Source organism: Diceros bicornis, chromosome 26 (assembly GCF_020826845.1).
Source record: "Diceros bicornis minor isolate mBicDic1 chromosome 26, mDicBic1.mat.cur, whole genome shotgun sequence".
In the NCBI taxonomy this organism is placed as follows: Eukaryota; Metazoa; Chordata; class Mammalia; order Perissodactyla; family Rhinocerotidae; genus Diceros; species Diceros bicornis.
Genome location: NC_080765.1, coordinates 25,500,056 through 25,525,996, shown reverse-complemented (window position 1 = coordinate 25,525,996; position 25,941 = coordinate 25,500,056). Strand labels below are relative to the sequence as shown.

Here is a 25,941-nt window from a genome sequence, read left to right as displayed (position 1 = left end):
GTAGGCACAAGTATCGGAGACCTTGAGCATTCTGGCTGCTGCTGCCTAGATAACAGGGAATGGAAATGCAGCCAATTGGCAGAACTCCTGGAATCAAAGGTCATTAGATTTAAATTCTGCAACCCCCATCAAGGTGCACGTGGAGGAACTCAGAGACCAGCCTGCACAGCCTTGGAACTACTTTCCCTGGAGCCAGTGCATGGATGGAAACGATAATTACAACTGTTACAATTTCTACAGTGATTCTCTGTGTTAGGTTCTCTGTGCTAGGTGCTTAGTATTCAAGATGTCTGAGTCAAGGTTCAGTTGAAGGAAATAGAGGCTACTTGTATTAGTCAGCATTTACTGTAGTAACAAACATCCCAACGTCTCAGGAGCTTATAACCATGCATGTTTTTTCCCGTGGGTCTGTGGGTTGGCCGTGGATGTGCTGGGCTCAGGTCAGCTCACATGTGCTATCATTCTTGGACCAGGCTGAAGGTAGGCACCTATCTGGGACATGCTGCTCTCACGACAGAGGGCAGAAATGCAAGAGTTCCTGACCAACCACACAGTCGCATCCACTCATTGACCAAAGTGTATCCCATGGGCAAGCCAGAGTCAATGAGAGGTGGATATTACTCTTCCCCAGATTGCACTGGGCAAGTCACATGGAAATGAATGGGGACATATATCCTACTACAGGGAACGGGCAAATTGTTGGGAACAACAATTCAGTCTACCACACCACTGTATTTTAAGAACAAAGGGATTTATTGCATGGAATTGGGTGTTCACAAAGCTGTCAGAGGTGCTGGAGATGTAGGATCTAGACAGGGTGTTGTGTTTTTGGAGAGTGGCACACCAGAAGGAAACTGAAATGTGCCAGTTCACTCACAAGCACAACAGATTAATTTCTCGAAGAACCTCGTAAAGCTGGGATGAATCTCCTTAAGCAACTGATGACTATACAGGAAAGACTGACCTCTGTCTCCTGTTTCCTTCATAGGTCTGACCATGCACTGGCTGTGGAGACTCCAGGGGCTTTGTATCCTGTAGGGGCTCAGATGTCCAAGCTCACTGTCTGCATTCATACCAGGCAATTGGCAGCCCTGCAGTGGGGCCACCAGGAAGTCCCTGCCAAGTTCAACTTTGCTAGTAATGTGGTGGATCACGGGGCTGGCGTGGAGAAGGTAGTGGGGTGGGGACGAGGCACAGGGTTGGACAAATTGGCTGAGTTCATTAATCACCCATTCATTCAATAAATATTTATTGAGCACACACATGTCAGGCAGTAGGATGAGCTATGAAGATGTCCACTTTCCAGGAAGGCAGCGTGGGGTGGGAGCAAGAGAGCATGAACTTGGCATAAAGACGAGCCTAAGAGACTGGTGCAGAGTGGAGCGAAAACCCTGGGCAGCTGACACACAGTTTGCCTGCACATGCTGCACGTGCTCTGTTGTGACCTCCCAGAGTCAAACAAGGACTAGTGTGTTGGGGTCATAGAGGAGGTGGCTTTGGGTTTAATAAGAGAAAATCAGCACTGACCAAAGACTGCATCAGTCTTCTCAGAAAGTTATGTGTCCTTGTCATCAAGGTGTGTAAGCAGGATGGCCGCTAGGCAGGGGTTGTCAAAAGGGCTCCAACATGAGAAATCAGAGAAAGAGAGTGATGAGGAAATTTCTGATTTTCCTTTCCCTCCCTGGAGTTCTAAAATTCCACCCCATTCACTGCTGATCCCGCCCCTGCCTTCGCTTGAAGTTCTGTGTACTTTTATGGAGGGTGGAAGGATTCATCTTGGCTGGGATGGGGAGAGAGGTGGATCTGCCAGCATGGGCTTAAAAGAAGTCATAATCACGATGTTGTCATGACAAAGCCTTAGTGCGGAAATCGCAAATGCTGGGCCTCTAGGCTGAAGATGGCTCATGGTGCAGAGTGTTCTTAAAAAAATTTGGTCAACATTTTAAAATTGAAAAATTTCAGATAAAAATTTAGATTTCTGGCTTTTCTGTAAAAGTAAGAGCTCCTTGGAATAATGAGGAAGGCCTTTACTACCATGACTCAAAATCCTGATTCCATAAAAGAAGTAATTTAATAAATCTACTACATAAACATCATAAAAACCTCTCCTTTGACAAATAACACTATAGGCAAAATCAAAAAACTAATGACACCCAGGGGAAAAATGTTCAACTGATAGCACAGCAGAAGAGTTAATATCCCTAACACAGAAAGAGCTCCTAGAAGTCAAGAATGAAAAGACACAACCCAATGTAAAAGTGGGCAAAGTAGATGAAAGGACAGTTCACAGAAGAGTGAACTCGAATGGCCCTGAAATGTAAGAAAAAATGCCCCACCTCACTCATGCAAATTAAAACTTCGCTGAAATAAGATTTTTTACGTCTCAGTGCAGTTAAATACAAAAGTTTGACAGTATGCTCTGTGGACAGGGCTATGAGGAAATGGACACTCACACATTACTGGGCAAAGTGCAAAATGGTACAACTCTATGGAGAGGAATTTTGAAATATCTAACCCAATTACCAATACATTTTCTCTTTGACTTTGCATTATTGCTCTCAAACTATGATATGGGGACTGCTGAGGATACCAGAGACTCTGAAATCAAAACTTTACCAAAAGAAAACTAAGACAATTGGAACCCTTGTGTGTCACCAGTGGGAATGTAAAATGGTACAGCTTCCATGGAAAACAATGTGGCACTTCCTCAAAAAATTTAAAATAAATAAATAATTTTAAAAATTAAATAATGACTGTATAATCCAGCAATTCCACTTTTAGGTATGTACCCCAAAGAATCAGAAGCAGGGTCTTGAGATATTTGTACACCCCTGCTCATCATTATTTACAATAGCTGAAAGGTAGGAACAACCCAATGTCCATCAGTGGACGAATGGATAAACAAAATCGGCATATCCATACAAAGGAATATTATTCAACCTTAAAGAAGAATGAAATTCTGATGTATGCTACAACATAGATGAACCTTGAAGACATTATGTTGTGAAATAAACCAGACACAAAAGGACAAGTATTGTGCGATTTCATTTATAAGACGTGCCTAGAGTAGTCAAATTCATAGAGACAGAAGATAGAGTGATGGTTACCAGGCTGGGGGGAGGTGAGACTGGGGAGTTGTTTTGTAATGGGTACAGAGTTTCAGTTTTGGATGATGAAAAAGTTCTGAAGAAGGATGGTGGCGATGGTTGAACAATAATGTGAATGTACTTAATGTCACTGAACTGTACACTTAAAAATAGTTAAAATGGCAAATTTTATGTGTATTTTAACACGATAAAAAAAGGAAAACAAAATAAATACACAAATAGAGAAAGGAAGAGAGAAATTAAATAAATAAACAAAAAAAAAAATACATCAATTTAAGGTAACAGTTGCCTTCTTCACTTTCACTCTCTCACAAGTGCACAGTGGCATTTTCCAGAGGCTACACATGGGTGATCCTGCAACAAAGTAAGTGCAGAAACAGAAAATAAAATCCAACTGTCTTCTATTAAGGAAGACGTTAAAGACATTTGCAAACATGTAAAATGATGCCTCTCTTATTGTTTTTTTTTTTTTGTTTGGGAAAGTATACTCACCTCTGTATCAAAATGTATCTTATTTGTGGTCATGTATAATGGTTTTATTACTGTTATTTTTAAAAGCACACATTTATAAAATTTCTCAGTTTTAATTTCTAGTACAGTAAATATTGATAGATAGAATCCATATAAATAAAAATTCTTTAGGGTTTTTAATACTTCCTAAGAACCTATAGGGGTCCTGAGATTAAAAAGCCGACTAAGCATTGGTGGGGCAATCCCAAGACTGGCATTTATTCTATGTGCTCATGTACCAGCCCAGCCTGATCAGTAGGTCTTCTCTTTCTTCAGGCTGGGAAGCGGCCCCCTGGCCCAGCCCTGTGGTGGGTGAGCAGTGATGGGGATGAAGTGATGTGGAACTTCAGCGAACTGTGTGAACTCAGCCAGCAGGTGGCCGATGTCCTCTTGGGGGCGTGTGGCCTGCAGCGTGGGGACCGTGTGGTGGTGGTGCTGCCCCGAGTGCCTGAGTGGTGGCTGGTGACCCTGGGCTGCATGCGAGCAGGTTGGTAATTGAGCACCTGGACTGGGCGCTGTCTCCCTTATGAAAGAAACTGATGGCAGAGAAGTGCAACCATCACCCCCTCAAAGATGCCCCCTCCCCATAGTGTGCTGTCCTTCCTCGTATGGAAATATTATCCTTCTTCCATTTATTTACGCAAACTGTTTGCCAAGCACTCTGCTAGAGGTTGCTAGTATGGGGTGAACAAAACATGGTCTGTGTACTCATGGGACTTACAGGTCTTTGGAGAAAGATAGCTATTAAACTATTAATTGCACACATAATTATTTAATCACAATTTTAACAAGTGGCATGAGAATTTCATAAGGACCTATTCATAAGGACCTATTCATGTGACCTGTAGGCCACATCCAGGCCACAGCCTGTTTTTGTAAATAAAGTTTTATTGGAACAGGGCCATGCCCTGCTCACAGGTTCTCTGGTTGCCTTTGCACGATAGTGGCAGACTTGAGCAGTTGGGACAGAGAGCGTCTGGCGCACAAAGCCTAAAATATTTACTGTTTGGCCCTTTGCAGAAAAAGTTTGACAATCTTGCTATAAAAGGAGACTCAAACTGACTAATCTGAGGGGGTCACAGAAGGCTCAGTGGAAGTGAAATTTGGGCTGAGATCTGAAGGATGAGTAGGATTTGGCCAGGAGAGGAGGTAGGGAGGAGTGCTCCAAGCAGAGGGAATGCACAGAGGGGAGGGAGGCTTGAAAATGATGAGAGAAGCTGCAAGGACGTCTGTGTGCCTGGAGTCCAGGCAGTGAGGAGGAAGGAGTGGCAGATGGCCCTGGAAAGATGAGTGGGCGCTGAACTACAGACCCTAGGGGCCGTGGTAAGGGTTCTGGCCCTTATCCACTGAGGAATGGGAAACCATGGACGGATTGAATGATGTGATCATTTTCTGTTTGTACAAGGTCACTCTGGTTGGTACGTAGACAATAGGATGAAGGAGGCCAAGAATGGGGGTGAGAAACCCAGATGGGAGACGAGGGATGATGGTGGCTTCAACCCGGATGGGGTGGTGGAGGTGGAGGTGAGTGGATGAATTTAGGAGACAATGAGGAAGAAACTGATAGCAGGATTTTTTGAGGAATGACGTATGGTAGAGGAAGAAAGCCAGGGTGATGGAGAAGTCACAGACACTTAGACAACTGGGTGGATGCGGCTCTCTTTCCCTGGAGTGAGGGACACAGGGAGAAGCAGGAATGGGGGTGTCAGGAAAGACGACTAGTTCAATTTGTTAACTGTTGTGTTGGGGGTACCCGGGTGATGTTCAAGAAGGGTTGAGGAGTTCTAGTTATAAAAATAAGTCCTGGGGATGTAATGCACAGCATGAGGACTGTGGTTAACAATACTGTATCATATATTTGAAAGTTGCTAAGGGAGTAGCTCTTAAAAGTTCTCATCACAAGAAGAAAAATTTGAAATTATGTGTGGTGATGGATGTTAACCTATTGTGGTAATCATTTCACAGTGTATACATACATCAAGTTACAGACATACCTCATTTTATTGTGCCTTGCTTTATTGCGCTTCACAGATGTTGCGTTTTTTACAAGACCCTCCACCAGCACAAAGATTACAAATCACTGAAGGCTCAGATGACGGTTAGCATTTTTTAGCAATAAAGTATTTTTTATGTGGCTCCTGAAGTGTTGCGAGTGGAAAGAAAGTGAGCCAGGGCTAAGAGCTATTTAACAGGAGGAACGTGAAATCAGCTTCATAAAAGGTGAAACATAAGTCTAGTTATTCTCCAAAAGAATAAAACAAAGTCACAAGAGTTTCTTCAAGACAGAAAACAAAAACAAAGAAAGATCAAGAGCACTCTTGCCTAAGAAAATGCATTCAGTGTCCCAGGTTTGGGAAAAAAAGCCGGGACCTAGAGCACTGTGGTGCTGCAGGACCACGGACAGTTCCAGGTGCCTTTCCTTATTTTGGTGACTCTGTGAGTCTGGATACAGGAAACTCCTGCAGGGCATTTTGTGTGTGTTGGGGGCGGGGGGAGGTTGTATTGGCCTTAGACTGTCAATGGTGTAACATTAGGCAAATCAGTTTCTCTCCTTAGACCCCTTACAGCTCTGATAACACAGAGAAATCTGGGTTCAAATCACTCTGATCCTTTGTCCCCTTGTTATTGTTATTCCCCATTGGTCACCACTACCCGACCTCCCCTCCTCCATTTACTCCCCACTGGCTGTTTGCATCGGGCTTCTCTGGGGAAGAAGACAACCCTCCCTTCCAGTTCTCTCTAAGTCATTTGGCTTCTCCAGGCCTCGTCTTCATGCCTGGGACTATCCAGATGAAAGCCAAAGACGTTCTCTATAGGCTACAGCTGTCCAAGGCCAGGGCCATCACAGCTGGGGATGAAGTGACCCAGGCAGTGGACACCGTAGCGCCTGACTGCCCATCTCTGAAAACAAAGCGACTGGTGTCTGAGAAAAGCCGGGATGGGTGGGTGGACTTTCAGACACTAATACAGTGAGTACCTACACGTCTTAGCCCAGGTTTTCACGAAAAGTAGAAAGGGCACCAAGCACTTCTGTGCAGGTGCTTTATTGGGAAAGTCCAGGGAGCAGAGTGTGGGACTGGGGAGAGTGAAGCAGGGAAGAAGAAAAAGCTAATGCAAGAGTTTATTATTGAGTCACTGCAGGGATAAGTGGGGCTTGATCTGCAGGAACCTTCTGAGGAGCACACAGAATGCCTCTCAGGATTGTCCACTAAAGGACTGAATGTTGACCCATCAGAACCTGACCCCCAGTGGTGGAGAGTTGAACTGGGGGGCATTATCTACCCCATGCTTCTGGGCTGCACATGCATGCAGAGCAGGCTCAGAGTCCCGTGCCATGGTGGCAACAGAGAAGCCCTGGGGCACAAAGTGAATCACCTGTGGTCCACACTGCAAGCGACACCATATGTGTTGAAACTTGCCCAGAGTTGTTCACTGCAACCATTGCTGGAATCAGAGGTGAGGCCAAGAGTGTATGAGGCAAAACAGAAGAGCAGGCTGAATACTGAGTTTCCAGAGTCCTCCTCCCACCTTCTCTATCCCTAAGCCAGGCTGCTTCTCAATTCAGAGGACTCTATGTGTCATTCTAGCCGTCAGTAGCAGGACTGGCTGGAAGAATGCATTTCTCTGTCACATATCTGAAATCCTCCCATTAGAGACACCTACCTTAGGAAACCCCTAGGGAGAATGAAAGCTTTTCTAATGTCATGGTCTTTAAGATAACTGTCAGAGAAGTGGACAACATGAGACCAGCTTTGACACTTGAAATCGGGACACTGGAGGAGGGGTTCAGGAGATGTGCGGATGCTTCATGGGAATGGAAGAGGGTGTACTGGGAAAACTCATACTAACTGAGCACCTTCTCCTTACCTGGTGTCATGCTAGGGCTCCAAACAACAATCAGATCAACATTTATTGAGTTCTTGCTGAGCAAGTTGCTCATTTCCTTTGTGTTACAGTTAACTTTCTCGATAACTCAATGAAACAGACAGGTATTGATCCCATTTCACAGATATGGAAAGTGAGACTCAGAGAAGTTAAATAAATGGTCCAACGTTACACAGTTAGCTAAGTGCCAAACCCGAGTGGTTTTCAAGCCCAAGTCTGAGTGACTCAGAATCTCATCATCTTAACCTTTCATCAGCCCCCCTCTGAAGTGGGTTGGCTGACTTGCCCTTGCCAGCGTGGGGGAAGGTGGGAAGAGATGAGTCACCAAGACATCTGGTGTCCAGGGCAGATCTGAGAAGGTGACAGTCCGTGTCTCTGTCAGAACCATCCACCCATCACTGTGTGGAGACTGGAAGCCAAGAAGCAGCTGCCATCGACTTCACCAGCGGGACCAGTGGTCTTCCCAAGATGGCACAACACTCCCACTCAAGCCTGGGCATCAAGGCCAGGATGGATGCTGGTTAAGAAGAGCTCTTTCTTTGCAGAGAACTACACGACCAGGCCTTGAGACTTGCCTGAGCACAAATCGAGTTCTACTGGGGTGGGCTACCATCTGATGCTTCTGAGATAGACGGTTGGGAAGGGGGACACGAGGGAGCAGGGCTTAGCAAGCTGGGTATCCAGTGACCTCTGGTGGGACATTTCTGTTTCAGATAACATGGTATCTCAACACCTCTTCAGTGGTTTGAGCCACATGTCTACTAGACTGAATGATGAACGTAAAGTTTATATGCGTTTCTCCCCAGACTGCTCTCTATCTTGTCCTTTGGGGTGCTAGTAATTTGCTTTGATGCTCCGGATTCCGAGAGGGCGTTTGTGTCAGCAGCAAATTGCTTTTCAAATCCATTGACGTAGAAGCTGTAACTGGGTTAGTTAGATGAACTGAGGTCTCAGAATTTCTGGATCTCAGATCTCATAATTCAGAATGTCCTTCCACTCTACACCAACACTGTCAGTGGAATCAGGAAATACTCTGCCAAGATTGTCATGCGATAATAACAAGAGCTCTTCAGGGTCTTTTTCAGTGGATCCTGCTTACCATGTTAATTTTATGATTAAAACTGGAAAAATATTTTAATACAAAAAACCCTCAAAAACTTAAATGTCCCACCTGTGAGCCAGTGGTGCCAGAAAATTAAATTATTTAATAGAAATTATTTCATGGAATAGCTATGGTAAAATGCAGTTTCTAAAAGATGAGAAGATAAATCACTTAAATGTAACTAAGATGTTAAATTCCCAGCCCCTCCAAAATTTGGTCCTAATAGTCTATGACCCAATTTCCCTACGGAGCTGAAAGCATTAATCATCTTCAGGAAGGGACACACACTATGGAGATTCCCTGCCACAAGGAAGTTCTTCATGTCTGGCCTATATCACTTTTGCTTTAAAACAGGGCTGATACCTTTTATTCTGGCCTGAAGAAAGGGAACAAGTTTTGCCCTGTACCAGACCCTCAGCTGTGCTCAGGAAATTCATGATTCTTCAAAGAAAGAGAACCAAAGGTTTACCCAGCCAAACTTGAACTTAGCAAGGCTCTTGTTAGAATATTCACTTAGATGTCTTCCATTAGTAAACGTTTCCTGGATGGTTACCACACGCCAAAACTGTACTACATTCTGGGGATAAAGTGAATGAGACCCAATTACCTGTTAAGTCATGGGAGCTGGGGTCACACCTTCTGAATACTTGCTCTTTCTTGATACAAGGATGTGTGGATAGAAGACCTCTCCTTCCCCCTGCCTGCTCACACTTACACACACTGCTACGAGCATACACAAACACACTCAGGTCCACACAGACCTGTGTACACACACCTACCCCTCCCGACACGTATGCAAACACTCATGCTCTACTCACCCCAGCTTGCAGTCACGTATATGTACGTGTGTTTCCTCCATGTTCTCAGCATGTGGACAGACCTGAAAGCCTCTGACATAATATGGACCATCTGAGACACAGCTTGGATATTGAACCTCTTGGCCTCATTTCTGGAACCCTGGCTGTCAGGAGCATGCACATTGATCCACTCTTACCAAAGTTTGACCCACTGGTCCTTCTAAAGGTAAGAGAGGATCCAGTTTGCACCAAATGGTCAGAGTGAACCCAAGGTTTGCACACTCCAATTTATTGCAGTTTCTTTCAGTTCACCTAATTTTGACTAATCCTTGTCACACAGATGGACAGTGTTCAGTAAGCGAGATGGAAATGGTCCATGCCCTCATAGAGCTCATGGTCCAGGGAAGGAGACAGACCCATATACAGATAAAAGGAATATATTCAGGAGACAGGCATCATGGGTCATTTATTTACTCAACACGCATTTAATGGGCTCTTGCTCTGTTGTCAAGTATCAGATAGATGGTGGTGAACCAAGTGTAAAAGAGAAGAATGGAATATTGGAGGTGGTGCCATCTGTATGTGTATGTGTGTTTGTGCGTGTGTGTGTATAGAGTGCAGTCATCTTCAGTGTACAGGTTGAAAATAATTTACATATGTTAGACACTTTAGTAGTCAGCTCAGGCTCCTATAAAAAAATAGCATAGACTGGCTGGCTTAAACAACAGACATTTATTTCTTACAGTTCTGGAGGCTGGGAGTCTGAGTTCAGGGTGCCAGCATGGTTGGGTTCCTGGTGACAACTGTCTTCTTTGCTTACAGAAGGCTGCCTTTTCCCTGTGTCCCCACATGGTGGAGAGAGTGAGCTCTGGTGTCTCTTCCTCTTCTTATAAGGACGGTAATCCCATCATAGAAGCCCCACTCTCGTGACCTCATCTAAACCTAATTATCGCCCAAAGGCCCCACCTCCAAATATCACATGGGGAGTTGGGCTTCAACATGGATAGCGGGGGACACAACATTCAGTCAATAACAGACACCCATGTAACCCCCACCATCTCAAGACGTAAAACATTCCCACCACTGCAGATAGTGCTCATCCCCCTTCAGGCCATTGTCCACACCTGTTCATAAGTTATTCACTCTTTTGGCCTCTACCACCATAGATTAATTTAGCCTCTTCTTAAACTTCATAGAAGTGGAATCCTACAATATGTAATCTTTTGTGTCTGGCTTCTTTGACTCAACATTCCCTGTGAATACTGTCCATATTGTTGCACATATTAGAAGTTTGTGCTCTTCATTGCTGTATAGTATTCCATTCTGTGGCCCTATCACAATTTCTTTTTCCATCCTATTGTTGATGGACATCAGGGTGACTTCCAATTTGGGGCTATTATCTGTGAGAAGTTTTGAAGAATAAATGTGAGTTTTTCTAGTGGAACTTGATGCGGTAGCCATTAAATGAAATCTATAAACTACGTTACCCTGGGGCAACAAAGCAATGGAAATGGGCTCATTTTGCCTGCGAAGTCATGCCCTACGTTGGACTCTATTTGTGATGGGGAGTTGGGTCACTGGCATCCTGGGGCCTCCAGGTCTCTGTAGCAGTTGATGGCCCACCCCGACTTGTGTTTCGCTGGCAAAAGAGACCCCAGGAGCAAACTGAGGCGTGGATGATATCCTTAAAGGTCAAAAGGTCAGGCATGGTCTGGGTTCTCTCAGGAGATTCTCTTCAGGTGATTCTGTCATTCTCTGTTTTAAACAAATTCTTACTCTGCCTCCTTCCAAAAAAGGATTTGAAGTGGCTTTTAAGTGTCACAAATAGAAAAAAAAAAACAACATGAAAACAATGTAAAATTATAAAGCCTATTAGGAAAATACAGGGTGGAGATAGGGAAGAGGGGAAACTAAAGACAGTAAGGAGAAGTACAGCAAATAAGTGGATAATTACATGTTGAGCTTCCTGTAAGGCAACGCAGTAAGGGAAATGGGATGATCTTCATAACTTATACCAGTTCATCAAGGGCACTCAGAGGAAACAATTACATCATGCACTAATGTTAATCATTTTTTCTATATATTTTTGCCTAAACCATCTTTGTAATAAATTCTGCCCAAAGCAAAGCATGGATGGAGGTGGTATTGCATAACAGTTGAGAGTACAGGGTGCAAATGCTGGTTCCACTACTTGCTGGTTGTGTGACCTTGGGCAAGTTACTTAACTCTCTGAGTCAGTTTTCCCCTCTTTAAAATGGGAGTGATAATGCGAACTCTGTGAGGTTGTTGTGAGAATTCAGTGAGATAGCACAGGGCCTGGCAAGTATTCAGTACTGGCTATTTTTTAGTAGCACTTCTTCTGAATTGTCTGTAGGCAATTTTAACTTTTCAAAGCACTTTTCTACGTGAATTGTATCCCAAAAATATTTTTGGGAAATAGGGCTGGAATTAATCTATTATAAAGCTAGTCCCAGCAAGTTAAAGACTTAACCAAGACCACATAGCTGATTTGTTACAGTGGCTGATGTCTTTTCCTTGGTGACTGGAGGTTTATGTAATTCTAGAAGTGTGTTTATGGGGGCAAGTCATTACATTGGCAGGAATAGGCTGCCAGGATTTGACAAAAATGTTCCAAATTTGTCCTGGACCTTTTCCCTATAATGATAGGTGGTCATTTCTCTGTCATTTTTGGCTTGAGGGTGCATGAGAATTGGGGCTCATGTGGCCTGAAATAGACACAGCAAAGAAGCTAGGATTTAAATCCGGAGCCCACCTCCACAGCTCATGCTCATAACCACTGTGCCTACCAGTTAGTTTGGCATCTGACCTGATGGGCAGTGTCAGCTGGCTCTCTCCCTCCAGGCCCTGCCCAGCTACCCAGTCAACAATGTGGTAGGAGCCCCCATCATTTCCTGGATGTTGGTTCAACAGGATCTTTCCAGGAGATGGGGCTTTAGGGATTGGAAAGAGCCTCTGGTCTATTGGCGCCTCCTCCTGCCTCCCCCACATACACACGTGCTCATCTATCTGGCCCTCTGAGCACGGTTAGCCCCATGAAGCTAACTTCATTGTCAAAGCACCTAGAATCCAGCTCTAGGCAGAGTTTGGTTCCAGGGAGGCTCAGAGGAACAATGACCTCTCTTTTCAGTTACAAGTTCCCACATCTACAGAACTGCTTCAGCAGAGGGGGGACCCTCCTTCCAGACACTCTGGAGCGCTGGAGGGCCCAGACAGGACTGGACATCTGAGAATTCTATGGCCAGACAGAAATGGTACCTGCTCCTAGAACCATGGGCTGGTGAATGTGGTGGGCTTCAAAAGGCTCTTTAATAATAAAAACATGAGCCACCATTTATCATGCACTTATTCAGTGAATATTTATTGGGCACCTACCACGGAATAGGTGTTGACAATTCAGCAGAAACAAAACAGGCATAGCTCCTGCTCTCACGGAGATGACATTCTAGCAGGAGTCGGGAGAGAGACATAAGCTACTAAATATATGACATGGCAGATGGTGAGAAGGTCTGTGGAGAGAAGTCAAGCTGGTGAGAAGGGGTGAGGTGGGATGAGGGGCTGCTGTTTCAGATATGGTGGTCAGGAAAGTCCCCTGCAACGGGGTAGTGTTTCTGCAGAGACCTGAGTTTATTGAACATGCAGGCACTGTACTAAGCTGCTCAGATTGAAGTGAGGGGTGGGGAGAGGAACCCACTAGGACCCCACCTCACCTGCTGAGATACCTTCTTGGAACTCTTGGGGCCCTGTGAGCACGATGTGGATTCCCGTCGCTCTACACTATGCCACTTACCCAAACTACCTGGGGAATCCTTCCCCCCAACTCCTTTCCCCAGTGCTGCTTCTTGGGACTCTCAGGACTTCTCGCCTCCTCTCTCCAGTCTTTTACCTTACATCCTTCTATGGCTAATGGGTCCCCTGGCAGAACTCCCGAGAAGGCTCATGGCAGGGCTGTGATGTGGAAGAACTTTGCACATGTGGGGAAGGACAATGGAGTCATGGCATGGGCTTCCAGCCTTTCAGAGGAGGCCATGTTTAGGGACTGCTCCTTTGGACACCAGCCTCTCTGTAGGATTCATTTCAGGATTCAAGCAGAGCTGGTCCTCTTATGGCAGATAATTTAATCCCATATTATTTTAAAGGACTTTTGGTGTCTGTGGTCACTTGTTAAAGTATGGCTCCTTCTAAAGGGATTATAATGTGGTTTTTAGTTCCTCTTCCCTGGGGAGTGGTCAATCAGATTGCTTTCCACTGTAGGGCAACCCCTAGGATGAGGGTTCCAGTAAAGGGGGAGCCAGGGAAAGGGGAGGGAGGGAGCCACCAAATGAGAGGCCACTTCAGGACTGTGTCAGGACCTGCTCTGCTGAGTCTGTCTTTCTTTTTCTGTGAGCTGTGAGCCTCCTGAGGTTTGCTGATCCACCCACGACTTCCCACAGGGAATCACCTGCAGAGTTTCCAAGACAATGAGAATCAGACCTGGCCACCTGGGACCCGCCATTCCCCATTATGATGTGCAGGTTTGTTAGGGGCACTAAGGAGGGAAGGAAAACACCAATTTTTCAGTAATTTAGTTATTACATTTCTCATTGAGGAAAAATAACAGAAAGTAAAGATATTAAAAGGAGGGAGGGAGAAAGAGAGGAAGGAAGACAGAAAGGAAGAGAAAAGAGAAAATTATTCATATTCTTATCATCCAGAGAAAAGTACTTTGAATAGCTAGCAAATTAGCTAGCTCATTAGTTATATAAATATATACATTTATTTATTTATTTTTATTTATTTATTTTTTTGTGAGGAAGACCAGCCCTGAGCTAACATCCATGCCAATCCTCCTCTTTTTTGCTGAGGAAGACTGGCCCTGGGCTAACATCGTGCCCATCTTCCTCTACTTTATATGGGATGCCGCCATAGCATGGCTTAACAAGTGGCGCGTCGGTGCGAGCCCGGGATCTGAACTGGCGAACCCCGGGCTGCCGCAGCAGAGCGCACGCACCCAACTGCTTGCACCACCGGGTCGGACCCCTAAATATATACATTAAAAAAGAAATAGGGGTGAATCTTAACATATCATTTTGTAGCTCACTTTTATCATTGAAGAATCTTGGGTGACCCTCTTTCCGGGTCAATTAGCACCAATCTACAGCGTGATTTTTCATGACTGCATAGTGGATAGTCTGTCTCTACCGCTCTTTATGCCTTGTGTTGGTCAATAGGTGATTTCCAAATTTTTCGCTAGTAAAAACGACACTATAACCAATATGCTGTAGCTAAAATATTGCTCCTTTCCTCTATTTCTTCAGGCTAAATCCCAAGAAATAGAATGTGTGTATGTGTATCTATGGTTATGTGTATGGGTGTATGTATCTAAAGGGTAACAATTTTTATTCAGTGTTATGTGTAATTGTCTGCTCTCCCACCCTTGACTGTGATAACCATTTACGGAGCCCTTTTTTTAGTATCTTATTTCATTCTCGTACAATCCTGTGAAATAAGCTGTCATTATCTGTCTTATAGAGGAAGGCCCTGAGATGTAGAGTTTAAGTAGCTCAAAGACAACTAACTAGTAAGGCAGCAGAGTCATCATTTGAGTTTTAATCTGTGATGTCCAGGGACGTAGGCCTCAAAGATAATGGGAGGCTATTATATTTCCTGAGCTCCTAAGGCCAGAAGAATCTTCCCAAGCTCCTCTGGTCCAGTCTCAATAAGGGGCTTCTCCTAAACCATCCCAGGCTGGTGGACTGGAAATCTGGGTTTAAAACTCTTGTCTTCCCTTGGTTTCTGGTTCTTGTTTTCAGTGACCACTAGAGTGAGAGGGTCTTCCATTTGACCAACTCAGCCCTTCCATGCTGCCATTCAAGCCATTTCCTGTTACGCAGATCAATCTGCTTCTTCCTCCAGGTCATAGATGACGAGGGCAATGTCCTGCCCCTGGTGCAGAAGGAGACTTGGGCATCAGGGTCAAGCCCATCAGGCCTATAGGCATCTTCTCTGGCTATGTGGTGAGGAACCCCCTCTCCTCTCTCTGTCCCCTGCTGGGGATAAGGGGTTCTGAGAGGGATGAGAGGGGTCCCAAAGTTATGAACTTCCCAAGAGAGATTGGCAAGACATAGGGACAAGGGGTGTCCAGTGTCCAAGAATGGGCACTTTGCCAAGAGAAAAGATTGGCCATTCATCCCTGTCATCCTTAGCCCATCACTAAGACCCCATTTGAAGAATCATCTTTCTCCAGACACCCCTTTCCACCCCAAGAAGTGCTTCATGCCAGAAAGCTTATTGCCTGTCAACTCTATACAGCAGTGTTTTCCCAAGGGCAGCCCTGCCCCCACCCCCAACGATTGTCCCTGCTCCATGCCATTGATCTCCTTCAAAGCTGTGCTAGATGCCACATTGAAGCCACCACACAGTTGGAGGCACCCCTACCTTCGGACCTTGCAGCGTTAGAAACAGATGATTCTTGAGGCTAACCGGCTCGATTTACAGGTGAGGATGGTGAAGACAGAGATTACAAAACTCATCCAAGCCCGTTATCATTGAAAAATGGACAGGGAGGACCTCAAACACGTTAAATAATAAATTAAATAATAAATCCAGTAATAATCGTTGCTACCATTTATTGAGTGCTTACTATGTGATAAGCCCTGTCTCAAAGCACTTCACGTACGTTAAACACATTGGATCCTCCCAAAGACCCTATGAAGTCCTTGGAGAGAAATTGCTTGAGTTCAGAACCCCGCTCCACTACTTACTGTATGATCTTGGGCAAGTTACTGGTCTCTCATGCCTCAGTTTCCTCACCTGTAAAACATGTATCATAATATCTCTCAGCGTTATTATGGATATCGAGAGGCATTAATGTTTGTGAAACACTTAGAACAGTGCTATGTAAGAGTGTGTTAAATAAAAGAATTGCTGTAGATCCACATGATCACTACCACTGTACAGAGGAGGAAAACCGAGCCCCAGAGAAGAGGGCACAGCCGCACTGTGTGCTTCTCCAAGCATTTCCTGTGCGCTGTCCCCTCTATCCTCACGCGCCGGAATTCTCCCCACTCGACAGATGGGAAACAGACTCAGGAGTTGGTGGGTTGACTCAAGGCTGCAGAGTTAACGCCAGCAGGGGCTGCATGGTGACCAGGAGAAAGAGTCAAGCTGGTGGCCAAGAGATTTGGCTTCTGGTCTCAGCTCTGCCAGCTGTGATGGCTGTTTGGCCTCCGACAGGCCTCTTGATCTCTCTGATCTTCAGTACCCCTATTTTCCAAATGAGGAGGCTAGGCTGTGAATTCCCTATTCTGCCTTCTAACCCAGTGACTGAACATCCAACCTGGAGCCCACACCTCAACGCTTGAACAAACACTTGATATAAAGATGCGCTAACAAGGGGCAAACCTCAGACTTTCTCACTGCTCATGAAAAAGTGCCTCAGCTGAATGAGGGGCCCGGCCACTGTAGAAATATACACAATGCCTGGGGCCCTGGTGGCTTGCTGGTGTGTCTCTAGAACTTTCAGATCTAACAGAGGAGCCAAAAAGAATGTCTAATAAACTTTGGTGCCCTTGAACAGGGTCATGGAGTGGAGCTGGGGTTGGGCTGACCATTGAAGGGAAGGCAGAATCGGTCGGGGAAAGTGCCCTAGAGCTTGGGTGAGTGAAGCATCAATATGACCCGTCAGACTGAACCCCGGGGAGCAGGTGAGAGACCCTGGGGGAATAACTGAAATACAGAGGGAAGTCCAGTTCCACCTGGGGTCTGGGGTTGACAGGTTCAGGACAAGCCCACTGTGTTTAGTTGTTCAAGTTGTAAAAGTACAACCTGCCATCTGTTCTTGGCAGCCCTGCGGCAGAGAACATAGGCTTTGCAGGCACAATGACTCTGTCTACTCACCAGGACAATCTTGAGAAGACAGCAGCCAACATTCAAGGAGACTTTTGGCTCCTGGGAGACTGGGGAATCAAGGATGAAGATGGGTATTTCCAGTTCATGGGGCGGGCAGATGGTATCATTAACTCCAGTGGTGAGCTTGGCTTCTGGGCTGGAAAGGGTAACCTAGATCTTTATTCTGGCTGGTTCTAGACTTTGGGGCTGGCCTAGAGGTTGTGTCCAGTCTTCTCTGAAGGACAGATTCTCCTACAGATACCGGGTTGGAGCCTCAGAGGTGGAGAGTGCATTGATGGAGCACCCCGCTGTGGTGGAGGAGGCTGTAGTCAGCAGCCCGGACCCCATCCGAGGAGAGGTGATGGGCGAGCAGCAGCTTGCGGGTCTGCAGATTTGGGAGACAAGGGCAGTATAGAATGGTGGTTAAGAGCATGGACTCTGGAGGCTGGGCTGCCTGGGTCCAAATCTTGGCCTTGTTGGTTACCAGCTGTGTGACCGTGGACAAGTTACTTAGCCTCTCTCAGCCTCAGTTTCTCATCTGTAAGATGAGAGGTTGTTGTGATGATTAAATGTGTTAATATTTGCAAAGTGCTTGGAATAAGGCCTGGCACATAGCAAGCACCACATAAGGTCTATTATTATGGGGCTGCAGGGATTCCACTGCTGTCTGTCATTTGAATGAGAATCTGATCCCTGACGAGAGGAATGAGGAGGAATTTGAAGCAAGAGATAGAGCCCCTGAGCCATGGGGTCTACAGTGAGAATAGGGGGAAGAAGAAAGACCTCCTATAATGCCAGGGTTATAGGAATAGGCCAGACGGAGTCTAACAGAGCCTGATGTGTGTGTAGGGAAAGGTTAAGGTGCAGACGTGTGGGTCAATGTCCAAGGACATTTCTGTAAGAAGTTGACCATGTCATACTCTGGCAGGTTAGGGATGTATGGAAATCATGGGAGCCACTAGGCAAATGGGGCCCGAAGGGGATCCTCTACTGAGAAAACCCTGTGTGCCAAGCACTGAGCTAAGCTGTGCTGCATATGACTTCATTTCATTTCCCGTGAAGTGTGACAATTGGGTCTCCATTTTATAGACATGCAAACTGTAGTTTGGAGAGGTTAAACAAGTCATTTAGGCTGATGGTCCCTAGTCTTTATTTTCCTCTCTTCTCCAATATCGAATTTCTCCCCTTCACTCTCTATTGTCCTGGGGATACGAGGTGAGCCTGGTCTCAATCTGCAGTCCTACCTGTGCATCCAATAAGCCGCTTGAGAGAGAGGTGGGATCTTGGCTGTTATTATCCTTAGTTTCTCCCTTTGCCCTGCCCCGGATATCTGGAGGAGTAATTGGGGGATATATAGGTGGTGGCTGTGGTGGAAGTCTTAACACTGATTTTGCACTGTCCCAGGAGATGACGACACACTCTGACCCCTTCTCTCTTGGCCCTCATCCTCGCTGCAGGTAGTGAAGGCATTTGTGGTCCTGAGCCCACGGTTTCTGTCCCATTACCTGGACCAGCTCACCAAGGAGCTGCAGCAGCACGTGAAGTCAGTGATGGCCCCGTACAAGTACCCGAGGAAGGTGAGGCCTCTGGGCTCCCGAACTTGAGGAAGGAGGGATGGTTCTCCTCTTGTATTTCTCTCCTTCAGTCAGAGGATGAAGCCTCTAATTCCAAAGTTCTGCCTGACTATGACCAAGAAAGCCCAACTGTCCAGATTCCTGAAAATTGTCCTTAGCCTTTAAGTCACTCTGAATTGCAAGTCAGTTGCTCCTGTGGGAACAAGTTCTAGCCAATACCTGGCCTACATTCCCACTCTCTGCACTGAGGTCTTGCCATATTATTCAGGATTCTCTCAGTTGTAAGTGACAGAAATCCAACTTGAACTTTATTGCTCAACTGAAAAGTCCAGGGGTGGGTGAAGCTTTAGTCACGGCTGGTAACAGGCGTTCAAATGATGTGGTCAGGGATGTCTCTTTCAACACTTGACTTTCCTTCTTTCTGTATTGGCTTCATTTCTTGAAATTCTCTACCTTAGTAATGGCCCCCAGAAGCTCCAAACATACATTTTTAGCAGCTTAGCAAATCCCAGTAGACAAAGAGCATCTTTGGGGCCGGCCTGGTGGCATAGTGGTCAAGTTTGTGCACTACACTTCGGCAGCCCAGGGTTCGTGGGTTCAGATCCTGGGTGTGGACCTATGCACCACTCATCAAGCCATGCTGCGGCGGCATCTCGTGTACAAAATAGAGGAAGATGGGCACAGATGTTAGCTCAGGGCCAATCTTCCTCACCAAAAAAAAAAAAGCATCTTTTTCCTCAAAGGCACCAGCAAAAGTCTTCAAGTTGATTCTGTTTGGACCAATTCAGGTCATGTGTTCATCTTAAACCAATCCCTGCAACCAGGGGATGGGACACTCTGACTGGCCAGTTCTGGGTCATGTGATCACCCCTGGAGCTAGCACAGGAAGGATGGGAGAGAGAGCTGCCCTGAACCCATGACATGGACTGAGCGAGGGAGGGGTGGCTCCCTGCAGGAAAATGGAAGTTCTCCTACCCGAAAAGGCAAAAAGCATAGGCTCTACCGTACCTGTTTTCAACTGTTTTCACTCTGAGGCAGAGAATTAAAGCATGGAGCTTGACACAGAAGGAGGACCTAGTTTTTGGAGCCGGGTACAAAATAGGAGCTTGCCCCAGGGAACGAAGAAAAATTTACTTTTTTGAGTCTGGGGTAGAAGGTGAGAGCAAGCACATTAAGCCTCAAGCCCCTCAGATCCTCATGTAACCCGGATGCTCTCTGATGCTTTGTCAGCACAGGCTGATTGTCACAGGTGGTTTCTGAGAAGCAGACTCTGGGAAGGAGACTATCCTGCAGAGATTTATCAGGGAGTGCTTTGGATCAACACCTGCAGAAGGAGATGGACGGGAAGGGAGCAGGATTGGGCAGAAGGTGAAGTTGCACTATGACATAGTTTCAGTGGGGGCCTCAGCCGACCCCATGGGGAGGCCTGAAGCTAGGACAACCTTTCAGGGTCTCCTGAGGGGGTGGAGGGGATAAGGGGAGGGCCTTTATAGCCCGGTGTGGTTCAGGCGTGGATGCAGGCTGCCCTGGGAAGGGGGCGTGGCCCTGGGAGAGAGAGCTCTCCTCAGCTGTGCACTCTCCAAAGAGGCCTGGCAGTGGGGGAGTAAGCCTTTTGTTCCCGCAGGGGGATCTGGGCAGCACATTAAAGAGTCCACCATGCAGACTTTCAGCCTGAAACTGATAGAGAGGCAGGATAGCATAGTCTCGGAATCAGACTGTTGCATTCAAAATCCATATCATCACTTACTCAACAATCTCTCTGTGCCTCAGTTTCCTTATCTGTAAAATGGCGATAATGGTGTTACTGTTTCACAGGTTGTTAAGAAGAAGAATTAATATTTGTAAGGCATAAGGCACTTAGAAGAGTGACTGGCACATAATAAGCATTTAATAAGTATTTTAAAAGGAAACTAGAAATCCAATAACACCAAACATATCAAGAATTTAGAATTTGGAATTGAAACTGAGTATTTGGGGAGATTCAGTGGAAGGGTCCTATCACACAGTATAACAGTGTATTACTCAGTAGACGTGTCTCTTTTTACATTCTCTCCTCTAGAATGCCCTGGGCAGCAGGTTCCTTCCACCTCCTCCCTCATTCCAGTGACCATACTCCCTTCTTTTTATTGATTGATTGATCTTCTTGAGGTCATATTAGTTTATAACATTGTGTAGTTTCAGGTGTACATTATTATATATCAGTTTCTGTATAGACTGCATCTTGCTAACCACCAATAGTCTAGTTTTTGTCCGTCACCATACGTATGTGCCCCTTTACCCCTTTTGCCCTCCCCCCACCCCCTTCCCCTCTGGTAACCACTAATCTGTTCTCCTTATCCACATGTTTTTTTTTTTTTTTTTTTTTTTTTTTTTTTTGTGAGGAGATCAGCCCTGAGCTAACATCCGCCAATCCTCCTCTTTTTTTGCTGAGGAAGACGGCCCTGGGCTAACATCGGTGCCTATCTTCCTCCACTTTATATGGGACGCCGCCACAGCATGGCTTACCAAGCAGTGCGTCGGTGCGCGCCCGGGATCCGAACCAGCGAACCCCGGGCCGCCGCAGCGGAGCGCGCGCACTTAACCGCTTGCGCCACCGGGCCGGCCCCCCACATGTTTTTTTATCTTCAATATATGAGTGAAATCATAGAGTGTTTGTCTTTCCCCGTCTGACTTATTTTAACATGATACCCTCAAGGTCCGTCCATGTTGGTGCAAATGGGATGATTTTGTCTTTTTTATGGCTGAGTAGTATTCTATTGTGTGTGTGTGTGTGTGTGTGTGTGTGTGTGTATATATATGTATATATATATGTATGTATATGTATGTATATATATACATACATATACACACCACGTCTTCTTTATCCATTCATCAGTTGATGGGCTCTTGGGTTGCTTCCACATCTTGGTTATTGTGAATAATGCTACAATGAACATAGGGGTGCATAAACCTCTATGGATTGTTGATTTCATGTTCTTTGTGATATGCAGAGTAGCTTTCGTCTTAGCATTAAACGTGGATCTCCCTTATGGCTTCCTTCTACCTTCTATCTACTCTCCAGGGGCCAAATAGTAAATATTTTAGGTTATACTGTCTTTGTTGCAACTGCTCAATTCTGCCCTTGTAGTGTGAAAGCAGCCAGAGACTATTGTAAATGAATGGGAGTGGCTGTGTTTCAATAAAACTTTATTTACAAAAACAGGAGGAGGGCTAGATTTTGCCCATAGGGTGTAGTTTGCCAAGCCCTGCTCTACCCCACTGTGATCTTAACAAACTCCTTCCTCAACAAAGTCAGTCTTGCCCTGTGGAAGATTCCCACATCAGCTGCTAAGATAGTTTTTTCGTATCTGTATCCCTATTGTTATTATTTTTATTAAATCCGAGACCATCTGATTCCTAGACTGATGCCCTGGCAAGCTGAACCATGGGAAGCCTCAATGAACTGTCATCATCATCCACATATTAGGATTCAAGAGTGTTAGAGATGGTGAGGTCCTTGATATCAGACCTTCCTTTTCACGGGTGAGAAGAGTGAAATTGGAGAGATTTTATAGTTTTGCCAAGGACACACCAACAGGAAATGACTGAGATGGAATTGAAAACCAGGCTTCCTAACTCTTAGATGTCTGTTCTCTCCAGTCGAGCTTAATAACCACAGCTAATATTTTTGGGTGTTTACCCCATGCTAAGAATTTAGCCTTGGAATCTCATTTAGTCCTCACAACAACTCAACAAATTTGTTGTTATCCTCCGGCTTATTCAGTGGGGAAACCGAGTCTCCTAAAAGCCAGATGACCCGACCAAAGCCAGGCGAGTGGTAGAGGAAAGACTGGAGCCCAGAGAGTCTGGCATCAAAGCTCAGGTGTCTGATGTGTCGTGTTGTGTTCACGTACTGCTTCTCGCCTGGTCTAGAGTATGTCAGAGACCAGCTGACCGACTTTTTGTCCAGTTCCAGCCATTCTCCTCTTGTCCTTGTCCCCGAGCACTTTCTGAAGCTTCTTATTGCACAGCGGGCTGCCCTGGGTGTTTTCCAGGCTCAGTCCTCACTCACCTGGAGCCTCCAGCCTCAAGAGCTTCCCTTCACCCTGTAGCAGTTCCTCTGAAATAGCCAACCCCATTGGGGTCATGGACAGCCCACCCTGCACTGATTTTTCCCAACAGATGGAGTTTGTCTTGGACCTGCCCAAGACTGTCACGGGGAAAATCCAGCAACAAGGACTGCAAGAGGTCTGGGCAGGCCGGGGCTCAGTGAGACCTGCAGGGGCCTTTCCTGTGCTTCCTGCCCTTTTCCCCCTTCCATTTCCCTTTGGGTCTTCTGTCTTCCCCTGGGGATATGAGATTCTTTATGGCAAGACATGCGTGTGATTTTTGTCTTTCCTTGGTTATGAGCTCAAAATCTTTCCATGTTGGATATTGAAAGAAGAAAAGGAGGGAATGCGAGAGAGGAAAGGAGAGGGGAACAAAGGAAAAGGAAAGAGAAAAAGAGTGAAACAGCAAGATAGAGCAACTGAGAAAGAAAAGGAGGGAGGGAAGGTAGAATGGAGGGAGAGAGGAAAGACAGAAGGAATTAGAGGGACGGAAAAGAAAGAGAAGGAAAGAAGGAAGGAAGGAAAGAAGGAAGGGAGGAAGGAAGGAAGGATAGAAGGAAGAGAGGAAGGGAGGGAGAAAGGGAGGGAGGAAGGAAGGATGAAAAAGAAAAGAAAGCTGGATAAACAGAGTCAAGCAGAAAACTGTGTCCTAGGAAGGAAATGAAAAGCCAGGGCGCCCATATCACCACTTGGACAAGACCTCCATACAGAGAGGCTTGTGTATGTGGTTGGGACAGTGGCGTCATCCCCATGTCACCCCATACGTTAGGGCATTCATGTCCAGTGGAGGGGAACCACCATGTACTGAGCATTTGCCACATGCCAGTCACTGTCCTAGCCATTTTATAAATCCTGTCACGTTTCATCTCGGTGTGGCATCTGCAGACCTCAGGTCATAGTTGTGAGAACAGTGTGATAAACTCAAACAGGTGTCCCTTCCCCTACAGCTCATGTTTGTGGTGTTGTCTGCTCTTCCTAGAATCAAGTAATAAAATCATTTTTAAATCAAGACCCTCTGGGGAAAACAAAGAAGGAGAGAGTGGCATTGGTGAAAGACAAACCACAGACTCAGTTCCTGGGGCCTCTGGGACCCCAGAGCCAGGAGTCCAGGAGAGGGAGGGAGGTGAGGACCATGACGGCTTCACCACAACCCAGAGGCAGAAGGTGAACCTTCCTAGCAGACTCAAGTGAGCTGGAGAAGAAAGCAAAGGATTTCTGAGGCTCCATGACTCTTCTTAAGAATACTGAGTAATAACTACAACGATGGTAATAATAATGTCAAGCACTTGCCAAGTATCAGGCACTGTGCGAAGCAAACACGTATATTAATCCCGCTTAATGTTCACAGTCACCCTTTGATTCAGGTACTATTATTTTTCCCCTTTGACAGAGGAGGAGACTAAGACTTGGAGAGATTAAGTGATATTCCCCGAGGTCACACAGCGTCAGGTTCCCACACAGGCCTGTCTGCATACAATGCTCATGCACCCCTTCAATCTGCTTGCCTGCTCTTCTGGCCCTTGACAAAGCACTTCTCTTACAAGTCCTCTTTTTCAACATCCAATAGAATGTGGATATACTGTGATATATTCCTCCAGGAGTCCACTAAAATGCATCAGAGTTTTGTTTGGCCTAGTAGAGAAATGCAGTCTGCTAATCAAATAGCAAAACTTTGCTTTTAACCGACAGCTTCCAAGAATTAAAATCTGGCAGATGCTCATCCTGACACTTGCACTGCTATCTTTATCCTATAGCGAGAATGTCTTGGGTCATATCCCTTTACTCAGTGCCCAGTCCACACTCTCCTCACCTCTTCCAGGCTCAGGAATGATTGATGATGGGAACGCACACCTTTAGGGAAAGTCTGTGACCTACCTGAAGAATAGGATCTGGCTCTCCTCCCTCCGCTCCATCCCCTTCTCCAAATGGCTTGTATAAAGCTATCACAGTATTCAGCCGGTACCTTTCAGATTGGCTGAAAGGTGGCTTACTGTGACTACAATGAAATCACCACCTCTTGTCTTTTTCAGGATGAGATAAAGATAGACCACCTCATCCTGCCTGTCCTTGTCTAGTAAAAGCCTTTCTAGTCTAGGGAAAGTCCCAAGCTGGCTGCAATTATCCACAGATAGAAGGAGAAACTTCCACTGGAGAAGGGGGGTCACCTCACTTACATTCAATATTATTTCAACATCAGGTTCAAGTTGTGAAATGACAGAAGGGCTGGCCATTATATCACATGTTAAAGAGTTGAGACTTCATCTGGAGAGTAATGAACTCAGTCAACAATGCATTTCTAAATGATTACCTTGGTAGCTGAGTGGTGAATGTATTAAAGGAGAATTTGAGAAATGCTTGGAAGAATTCCTTTTCCTTGGAACCTGATGACTTGGAACTAAATAAGGCAGATGGCGTTAAGAGTAAGAAGGCACTGAAGGATGATATCTTGGTTTTTTATTAGGTAAACTGGGGTAGGTGGTTATAGTACTTTCTGAGAGGAATGGATTTGGAGGCAGGAACATTGAATTCAGTTGTGGTCATGTTTATCTATGTTATCTATGGAATATCGAGGTTAGCATATATTTAGTAATCAGTTGGATATTTAAGTTTGAACTCAGGGGAGAGGTCAATATTTTAAATGTGGTTTAGGAAATTATCGAGAGAAATAGAGAGAGAGAGGAGAGAGAGAGAGATGGACAGAGTGCATATGGAATGAGAGGAATTGTTGGCTGAGGATGAGTTCTTGGAGAACAATATTTAAAGAGAAGAAAAAGGAAGAGAATTCCATGGACAATGTTGAGAAAGAAGACTCAGAAAAGGCAGGGTATGAGAAGAGAAAGATGAAAGAGAGCGATTCAAGAGTTGGTTATCATTGCCAAGAACGACCAAGAGTCAGAACTGAAAAGGACCCATTGCATTTGGCAGCAAGAACATTAGAGAACTTGCTTCCAAAAACAAAGATTCAATAGAGTAATTAAGAGTAGAAAACTG

At 45.5% G+C, this 25,941-nt stretch overlaps 1 pseudogene; it reads left to right on the top strand.

The window, feature by feature from the left end:
• Positions 1 to 519: 519 nt before the first annotated feature.
• LOC131421993 (acyl-coenzyme A synthetase ACSM2A, mitochondrial-like) lies at positions 520 to 24,781 on the top strand (annotated as a pseudogene).
• Positions 24,782 to 25,941: the final 1,160 nt, after the last annotated feature.